Source organism: Salvelinus sp. IW2-2015, unplaced genomic scaffold (assembly GCF_002910315.2).
Source record: "Salvelinus sp. IW2-2015 unplaced genomic scaffold, ASM291031v2 Un_scaffold1405, whole genome shotgun sequence".
Classification (NCBI taxonomy): domain Eukaryota; kingdom Metazoa; phylum Chordata; class Actinopteri; order Salmoniformes; family Salmonidae; genus Salvelinus; species Salvelinus sp. IW2-2015.
In genome coordinates this window covers 226,236-235,790 of record NW_019942888.1, presented here as the reverse complement: position 1 = coordinate 235,790, position 9,555 = coordinate 226,236, and the positions used below count along the sequence as shown (strand labels likewise).

The window sequence follows — 9,555 nt, the reverse complement described above, 5'->3', positions numbered from 1 at the left end:
TGTCAGCTGGTCCTTTTGTGACAGAGCTGAAATGCAGTGGAAATGTTTTTGGGGGATTCAGTTCATTKGCATGGCAAATAGGGAATTTGCAATTAATTGCAATTCATCTGATCACTCTTCATAACATTCTGGAGTATATGCAAATTGCCATCATACAAACTGAGGCAGCAGACTTTGTGAAAATTAATATTTGTGTCATTCTCAAAACKTTTGGCCACGACTGTACAGTAGTTATGTATGACTGTACCCCTACCAGGCATTTTGTTAGCCTCAGCTGAGTCACATGTGATGACACCACTTGTTTCAGATTAGAACAGACACAAGTCTTTTTAGCATCTCCTGCCGCTATACAAACAGCACCATAGAAATGCCACGATGCGACAGGCATAGAGGCATCCGTCTGACATGACGAGACAGGAAATAAAACGAAGACAGTCAAGCTCATCAGTGGACTAGCACAACAAGACACTTTCTTAATTGTCACATTTTTTTATTTATTTAACCTTTATTTAACTAGGCAAGTCAGTTAAGAATAAATTCTTATTTACAATGACAACCTACCGGGGAACAAGGGGTTAATTGCCTTGCTCAGGGGCAGAAAGACAGATTTTTACCTTCCAAATACTTCCTTCTCTCCTCACGTCCTCAAGGTACATATGCAAGTAAAGTAGTACATCCAACTGAGTGATTGTTTTCTGTAGATTTTTTTTTTTAAACTCAACCTCTACGTATCCCTGGCAGCTAGAGAGAACAGAACCATGACATTCGAGGGATTCTACAGATACATGGAGTCTAAAGACTGTAGTGTGTTTGACCAGATACACACGTCTGTGTACCAGGATATGGACCAGCCTCTGTGTCACTACTTCATCTCGTCTTCTCACAACACCTACCTCACCGGGGACCAGCTGGTCGGCAAGAGCACCCTGGACGCCTATGTCAGGTAATTACAACTGCCTATGTCAGGTAGTAACACTACCTATGTCAGGTAATAACACTACCTATGTCAGGTAATTACAACTGCCTATGTCAGGTAATAACACTACCTATGTCAGGTAATTACAACTGCCTATGTCAGGTAATTACAACTGCCTATGTCAGGTAATTACAACTGCCTATGTCAGGTAATAACATTACCTATGTCAGGTAATTACAACTGCCTATGTCAGGTATACAATGCCTGTCAGGTAATAACACTACCTATGTCAGGTAATAACACTACATATGTCAGGTATTAAAACTGCCTATGTCAGGTAATTACAACTGCCTATGTCAGGTAATTACAACTGCCTAGTCAGTGTATACAACTGCTATGTCAGGTAATACACTACCTTTGTCAGGTAATTACAACTGCCTATGTCAGGTAATAACACTACCTATGTCAGGTAATAACACTACCTATGTCAGGTATTACAATGCCTATGTCAGGTAAACACTACCTATGTCAGGTAATTACAACTGCCTATGTCAGGTAATAAAACTGCCTATGTCAGGTAATAACACTACCTATGTCAGGTAATTACAACTGCCTATGTCAGGTAATAACAACTGCCTATGTCAGGTAATAACACTACCTATGTCAGGTAATTACACTACCTATGTCAGGTAATTAACAACTGCCTATGTCAGGTAATAACACTACCTATGTCAGGTAATAACAACTGCCTATTGTCAGGTAATAACAACTGCCTATGTCAGGTAATACAACTAGTTAAGAAATGGCTTCTGCTGGTTGTATATCCACTGCCGTTCTTTAAAGATTAAACCTCTCCTCTCAAACCGCAGTGTCTGCTCTCTTAGTCTCTCCTTCATATTCAGTAATGCAGCCTCTCCATCCGCTAACTAAAGGACAAAAAGGAGGTGAACTGAGTGAGAAGGGGCTGATGGCAGCAGAACTAGGCCATTATTGGTCCTCTGAGACCAGTAGAGTACTCTCTCTCTGCTGTAATATACTGTCTTTCCCTGTGTATAATATAGAGTACTCTCTCACTCCTGTCTAATACAATGTCTGCATCCCAAATGGCACCCTATTCCCTATATAGTGCACTACTTTTGAAGGTTCTGGTCATAAGTAGTGCACTATGTAGGGAATAGGGTGCCATTTGGATGCAGTCCTGTCTCCCACTCGTCTGTAATAGACTGTAGTAAAGCCCTCTAATTGAGTGACTGGGGAGGATGTCTGGTGGGGGGCCTGATGGGTGGGCCTGGTTCACTCAGCTAATGAACGGGGCGGTGACTGGGAGGGGAGGTGACTGGGGAGGGGAGGTGACTGGGGAGGGGAGGTGACTAAGGAGGGGAGGTGACTAGGGAGGGGAGCTGACTGGGGGGGGAGGTGACTAGGGAGGGGAGGTGACTGGGGAGGGGAGGTGACTAGGGAGGTCTGGTTCACTCAGCTAAAGAACGGGGAGGTGGCTGGGGAGGGGAGGTGACTGGGAGGGGGGTGACTAGGGAGGGGAGGTGACTGGGGAGGGGAGGTGACTTGGAGGGGGGTGACTGGGGAGAGGAGGTCTGGTTTACACAGCTAAAGAACGGGGAGATGATGGACTCTGTGTCTAGCCCGGCAGGGGAGCAAAGGGAGGAAAGGGAGAACTGAATCAGGAGCGTAAAGAACACAAAGACCAACAATGAATCAAACCAATATTACTCTACGTTCAGTGTGACTTCTGTGCAGATGGTAGCTAGTGTGCCAGAAGGAAATCCTCCCTTTATGTTTCTGTGCTTTCAAATGGCCATACATTTTGATATGATGGTTATTAACTCATTAATCATTCAACGTTTTGGTACTGAATAACGCAAAATTGGAAATCAAATTATAATCGAAAACATAATTTCTTTGACCGGTCTGCAGAATGAACTTTCATATCCTGTAAAACAGTGTGAGTGATATACTAGGAAAGAAATAAGGTTTGGGTCTATTATCTACTTTATCAGTTGTTGCCCGGTATGTCGCTGGTAAACTGTCCTCAGTCCTCCTCCTAGTAATCATCTTGTGTCCATCCATCTCTCTGTGTCCTCAGTGCGCTGAGGAGAGGTTGTCGTTGTCTGGAGATTGACTGCTGGGACGGTCCTAGTGCTGAGCCTATAGTCTACCATGGTCACACTCTGACCAGCAAGATCCTGTTCAAGGACGTCATCACTACCGTGGAGCAGCATGCCTTCGAGGTAGGACCTACACCACAGATAAAGAACTAACAAAAGTGTACATTTTTAGGACATACCCACTTACTTTGATATAAGTCCCATAGTGTTGTCTAGGAGGGTAATGGAAACAGAACGTTGCCTCAGGGTTCTACTGTACTGCCTGGCGTGTTGTGTGGGTATACTAGTTCACTGGCTACCATCTCTAATAGAGGTGTTGTACACTGAAGGGGGGTCTCTTTGATTCTGGTTGCTTGGCAATGGGCTATTTACTGTGAAACGTGTTTATATTTTTAGTACGTGTATGGGATTCCTTTGGGAATTGAACCCAAACTGAGCCACACAGGATCTCCATCGCTGGTATGTTTATCTTGTGTCTTGCTGGCATGACAGACTCTTGAGAGAGACTATTCTGTGCCAGGTGTCTCCGTACCCAGTGATCCTGTCCCTGGAGAACCACTGTACCCCGACTCAGCAGGATGTCATGGCCCAGTAYCTCACCTCCATCCTGGGGGAAAAACTGCTGTCCACCAGCCTGGACCTCACCAATCAGCCTGGACAACTGCCCAGCCCTAACGTAAACAGTACATTTACATTTGAGTCATTTAGCAGACGCTCTTTTCCAGAGCGACTTACAGGAGCAATTAGGTTTAAATGCCATTACAGATTTTTCACATAGTAGGCTCTGGGATTCAAACCAGTGACCTTTCAGTTACTGGCCCAACGCTTTTAACCGCTAGGTTACTTGCCACCCTAGGTTACCTGCCAGGTTGCCTGCCACCCTAGGTTACCTGCCACCCTAGGTTACCTGCCACCCTAGGTTACCTGCCAGGTTACCTGCCACCCTAGGTTACCTGCCAGGTTACCTGCCACCCTAGGTTACCTGCCAGGTTACCTGCCAGGTTACCTGCTAGAACAGCTAACATTTGTTTACAAGCTTAGTGAAAGTAATAAGATTCCCGGTTTTCAAATATTAGTAAATGCTCAGTTTGTGCTGTTGAAGCTACAGCAGAGGAGATCAATAAAGTCCCTTCGCTTTGTGAACTCTGCCAAAGCTGAACTCTGTCAGACGGAACTGAAACTTGTTCAGTAAGTGTAGACGGTGTCGTAAGCTTGTGCCTGAGCCAGCTCACAAGATATATGCCCCTGGTCTGACTGAGTGACTTTTCTCCACTGAGGAAAGAGAAACAGAGTTTATATTACGCTGCTCATTGCAGATTGCAGCACAGAAAATAGATTTAAAAAAATAAAAAWWAAAAAAATATTTAAATTAAAGAAAATAGATAAACTTAGTGCTCGATTCAATCAGATCCGCTTTAACCAACATCCACATGGCGGTTGTTTTGGCGATGTCAGAGGTGGAACTGCGTTAGAGCTGTCAAATCCGCAAGTGGCTCCTGGCATTACTGTATACCTAATGCGGACATTGGCTACACGGAGTCGCGTGAACCGAAATCCCATACAGCCTTGTTCACAAGTTGGAACAGTGGAATGTGCGATGTGATCTACACCTCCGTTAAGATGATAGAAACATGAATTAATTAGGTTAATGATTTTTCAATTTGAGCCTAATAATTATTTCTGTATTCCTACACTTTCTCCTTCTGAGCGGCCAACGTGAGTGGGGACGGATATGGCTTCGTGACAGCGATCAATTTGACGGCTCCAGCTCAGTTCCACCTCCCGACACCACCAAAACAACATCAGCTATGCAGGTGTCTGCCTTCGCCGTGGTTAACGTTTGATCTGATTGAATCTAGGCCTTAGATGAGATCCTCTGGGCTGTCCAATCTCACACTCCATCCGGGGAAATCAATGGATGAGATCGTCTGAAAAGGTCCACCACACGAACAGCGTTTAAATAGTTCAGTTGACTGTGTCCCAAATGGAACCCTGGTCTGCAGTAGTACACTATATAGGGAATAGGGCTCTGGTCTAAAGTAGTGCACTATATAGGGAATAGAGCTCTGGTCTAAAGTAGTGTACTATATAGGGAATAGGGCTCTGGTCTAAAGTAGTGTACTATATAGGGAATAGGGCTCTGGTCTAAAGTAGGGCACTATATAGCAAATAGGGCTCTGGTCTAAAGTAGTGCCACTAGATAGGAAGATAGGGCTCTGGGTCTAAAGTAGTGCACTAATATAGGGGAATAGGGCTCTGGTCTAAAGTAGTGACTATAAGGAATAGGGCTCTGGTCTAAGTAGTGTGCACTAATAGGGAATAGGGCTCTGGTCTAAAGTAGTGCACTATATGGGAATAGGGCTCTGGTCACTAGTAGTGCACTATATAGAGATACATTGTGTATATGTGTATCCTGATGAGGAAATGTCTCACCAAGAGCACCGGCTGTTAGTGAAGAATAAAACTTGAAGATATCTTTAGGTTAAGCGCCTGCAGTTGTATGTTGGTGTGGTGTTGTATATGTGTGTGTGTGTGTGTGTCGGTAGTGTGTTGTGGATGTTCGTGTCTGTCTCTCTCTGTCTCTGGGGCCGCGGTCTCTGCTTGTGTCTCTCTGTGTCTCGGGTTGTGTGTCTCTGTGTGTCTCTCTGTGTGTGGGTGTCCTCACCAAGGTAATGTGTGTTTATCCCTTCCCCACCGGTAATAGGTGTTGTCCCCCACCGGAATATATGTTGTCCCCCCAGGGTAAGTATGTGTTGTCCCTCCCCGTGGCCAGTTAGGTAGATGTTGTGTGTGTCCCGGTTTCCCTCAGGTTAATAAAGGTGTTGTCCCTCCCCAGGGTTTAATATGTGTGTTGTCCCTCCCCAGGTTAATGTGTGGGTTCTCCCCAGGGTTTTAAGATGTGTTGTTCCCTCCCCAGGTTATGCTGTGTGGTCCCTCCCCATGGTAATATGTGTTATCCCTCCCACCGGTTAATAGAAGGGTGGTTAATAGTGTGTTGTCCATCTCGCCAGCGTGATGATTGTATATAGGATATGCTCGTTGTTCCCTCCCCAGGGTATATGTGTGCTGTGGTGTCCCTCCCCAGGTAATCATATCTTTGTGAACGTGAGGATCCTCGTCTGAGGTCCTGACGATAGGTCTATCCTGGCGGGCTCATGTCTTGCGGGCTGGTGCGCGGGTCTGTCTCATTCCTCATCGGTCAACTGGCTCAACTCCAATGCTCAAGGGAACACGGTGGCCGTGAGGGCGTCAGCAGAAGGATCCTCAACACAGGCTGAGTGAGACAGGAGGGGGAGGTTGGAATGAGGAGGAAGAGGAGGGGAGAGCATTGAGGGTTATGATGGATTAAGGTCGAGAGGTGCTGGTGATGATCGTGGTGGGATGGCATTGATGAGGATGGTGGCGGTTGAATTGATGAGATGATGGGTAGGGATCGCACCGGTGAATGAGCTTACCCACACCAAACAGAGCAACGCCCACCCCCACCCACCAGCCACAGCGGAGCGTGGTGATGATTTACCAAAGGATGAATGTGATATTGCAAGGCTGGTTGGTGCCCCCCCCGCCACCCAATCCCACATGCAGTCACAAAGGTAGCAACGCCCCCCCCCCAGCGGTCGCGCGACCATCAGGGTCACAAAATGATATAGTCAACGGGCTCCCCCGGTCGCACCCACCACACCACACACGAGATCTCGCTCCCGGTCGCACGGCTCACCCGTAGGCCACACTTGCAATGGTTCTGGTCGTAAAGAATGGATCAGAGCAGTACGGCCCCACCTTAAGGCTGCCAGTCACACTAGGTGAATACGGAGTGCAATCTAAATGGCTCCAGATCAACGCCCCCCCCACCCACCACCACACAGACGTACCCAAAGACGATGATGGGTAGCAAACGCGTCCGCCCCCATCGGTCGCGGATGGTGGGTGGTGATAGGCGCCCCTCGATATATGCCAGTAGTGGTGGTGGTTTATGAATGGTAGGCACACCACTGGCTCAAAACATAGCAAGGCTCCCCTCCGCAGTGATGGTTCCCACACACACACACACCAAAGGCAGGAGTCGAACACTCCCACTCGGTTCGATCCCTGTAACCGCACACACTCGGGAAGTGCAGTGTAGCCCAACGCCGCTCCGATCTGCGTGAGGACGAAAGGATAGTTAGGGGGTGGTTGATGGTGACACAGTCACAAGCAGAACATTTTATCAAAACTCCCCTGCGCGTCCCCAGGTGCACTGACGCGCTCCAAGTCCGATAACGCGATAACCGACCTCTAGCAAGTCGCCTCGCATCCTGCCATTATGCATGGGCCAGCTCACAGGGTCAGCTTGATTGACTCGTAGCGTCGGTGAAGCATGATGCAACGGCCCCCCCCGTAGACTCAGTCCACCATGGTGCCCATGGTACGAATAGGTGGATTTATCATGAAGTAAGGTGCGGGCAGAATCCAACGTGTCCGATCCCGCGGTTTTGTGTACCAGGCGCCCCGTTAACCCATCAGCCCTCCAGAAAGCCCTGGGTGATGCGTAGTGATCTCACAGTGTGAGATTTAATGTGATAAGTCCGCGTCGGTTTGCAGGCTGATTAGAGGCTCGGATGTGGTTAACCAACAGACGCGTGATGGTACATGCGTGAGTCACAGACGGAGCCCATCGCACCTCTCGCGACCCATGAGCGTATCCGGGTGAGTGTACTCATAAATCGACCCCAACCTCTCTACCAAAGCGGGTCTCTCCTCTCTCTCATGTACTCATTATAATTCTGCATGTGACTGCCTGATATTATGGAGGGTAGTGGGGGCGTTTATTTAGGTGCTCTCTCAGTTGGTGTCGCGGGTCTGTACGACGGGTAGATGAGGTCAAGTCGATGGTTAGGTCCTCTCATGGTAATAAGTTAAGAAGTGGTTGGTGGGCTATCTCCAGTAGCTTGGTGGAGTGCTCGTTGTAGTTGGCTAGTGGGAATTCCTGGCCTAAAGTTGGATCGTAGTTGGTGAGTGGGTGTATTTGATAGAGTCCTCGCGATGCCTGCAGTGATGCGCCTAGTCGACGTACATTGTATCATCTACGAAGTAGTGGATTGAGCATAGTTTACGAAGTAGTTAGTGGTGTATCCCGCGGTCCCTCCGGGACCGCCATGCGGGCCTGGATGGCATGTTGACTTTGGTGATAGGATGCATTAAATTAATAGTAGATGACTAGTAAAAGGAGGGTCGGTTAGGCGGTAAATGACTGGAAATCGGTTGACCCTATCCCTGCATAATGTTAATGTGTCGTGATATTTGGTTGGTGGGTGAGGTGGTATGGAATTGGGATATGCATTTTACTCTGATATCTCTTCTTCTCTTCTCGGATTCTCGCGGCCAGGGCCGCCAGCCACACAGGCACAGAGCTGATAAATGTGGCCACACAACCGTCCGCTGCCCCAGGCACCACCCCACTCCACAGAGAGTTACCAGCAAACTGCCAACGTCCCCGCTCCCCAAGTGCGCGGGCACCGTAAAACCTATAGCGATGACTCGCTCTAAGGCTCAGATAACACTCCACAGTTAGATGGGACTCGACGAAGGCTTATCCCCTATGGGGCTCCGGAGTGTATCAACAGAACGAGTGATGGAATCGAAGTTAAGTGCTAGATACGTTGGATCGTCGCCGGGCTGATCGGCTTGGTCTGATACATGAATCTGATGTATGATATATGCGACTCTCTTGGTTCGTATGATGTCAGCTAAGCTCACACCGGCCAATCAACCATAGGCTCAAATGATACGCGGTTGATCTTGAGTGATTCTCCGATAGTTGCGGCTCCTACGGTAGATCGGGGTGTATCATAGCGTAACAACTGTAATATCGTCTGCCTATGTTTAGGTCATGCCACTGCGTGCTCTCGATGATCTTGGTCGCGTGATGTGAGGTGATGGTGATTATTGACTGGTGGCTGTTCTGTGTCTCCGGTTGATTGCTACACGGTGTGAGTACAATCCCCAGGAGTCGGACTTAGGACGTCGATAGCGATGGGCATGGGATGTCGCACCCTTATCGTGATGCGGCGATTTCCGCCATACACTCCATCCCCTAACTCACTAAGCGCTGACCTCATCATATCTGAGACGTAACTGATGGCTGTGCGCGCGCTCTCCCGTCTCTAGTAGGTGGACCCGAATAGCTGAGCCGCTATATCTAGACAGTGCACCCTTGTCGAGCCTCCTCTACTGGAACTAGACTTGTTTGATATATTATAGCGTGATAATATCCTATTCAAATAGGTGTTGCGTCAGTGGTAGCTACCATGGCCCGGGTTAGTGAAGCTGGTAGATAGACACTATCAAATGTTGCTCCTCTCGTGATATATTCCTCATCAAATATCGCTCTACCTATATGCGGTCGTTGCTCTAAAAGATATGACCTCATCAACACACCCCGTTGCACCAAATCAAGTATAGCCGCATGTTAACCTGTGTAAAATACAATAACACCACACCGTAAAATACAAGAACAAGCTCTCTCGTAACCATAGA

The 9,555-nt window shown here is 47.8% G+C and overlaps 1 pseudogene; it reads left to right on the top strand.

The window, feature by feature from the left end:
- LOC112070722 (1-phosphatidylinositol 4,5-bisphosphate phosphodiesterase zeta-1-like) overlaps positions 1-9,555 on the top strand; it is a 65,069-nt pseudogene that overhangs the window by 1,779 nt on the left and 53,735 nt on the right.